Here is a 670-nt window from a genome sequence, read left to right as displayed (position 1 = left end):
TTCAAACAAATAAAAATATGTAAACACGAAGTTGATTGGTTAAAGGACAGAGGGTATCACACTTGAGTTTATTACAAGCCCAATGTCTACTTGTTCAGAAGCTGATTGATTGCTTCTATGGCTTCAGTCCTGATTCGGCTAACATTATCTAGCACTTTCTGATCCTCATCTTCAGAGCTCTAGATGCTGGATAACTTAGTTTTGATTTGCTGATCTTCTTTGATGATCGAAGTTATCTTTAGTGAAGCTGCTTCTATGTTCTTCGGCAAGTTGGCTATATGAGCCCTGTGAGACTGAATTTTGGCATTTAGTTCGGCTAGTTGAGCTTCTAGTCTGCTTTTTTCATCCTCCATGGCTTTCAGTTCAGGTTCCAAGGTTGTCAAAGAATTTCTTGTAGTCTAGATATGAGAGTGAAGATCTTTAATCTCTAGCTTTTTCAAAGATCTATCCTTCTACAGAGCAGCCCTCGAAGATATGTTCTTGGTTGCCCTTCTCACCATAGCAAAGTGGTCATCAAGATGGGCTGCAGATTCTAGGGGGGCCTTGAGAGCAGAGGGGATATCTTGATCAATGAGTTCAAGGAGGTCTTTTATCTGATCTGCATCCTGAACCAGATTAATGGTGTCCTTGTTCAGCAGAATGATCACCTCTTTTAGCCGAGCCTGATTTT

The sequence above is a fragment of the Miscanthus floridulus genome, chromosome 15 (genome assembly GCF_019320115.1).
Source record: "Miscanthus floridulus cultivar M001 chromosome 15, ASM1932011v1, whole genome shotgun sequence".
NCBI classification, from domain to species: Eukaryota; Viridiplantae; Streptophyta; class Magnoliopsida; order Poales; family Poaceae; genus Miscanthus; species Miscanthus floridulus.
The sequence above is the reverse complement of the archived record's forward strand: the minus strand, read 5'-3'. Positions refer to the sequence as shown.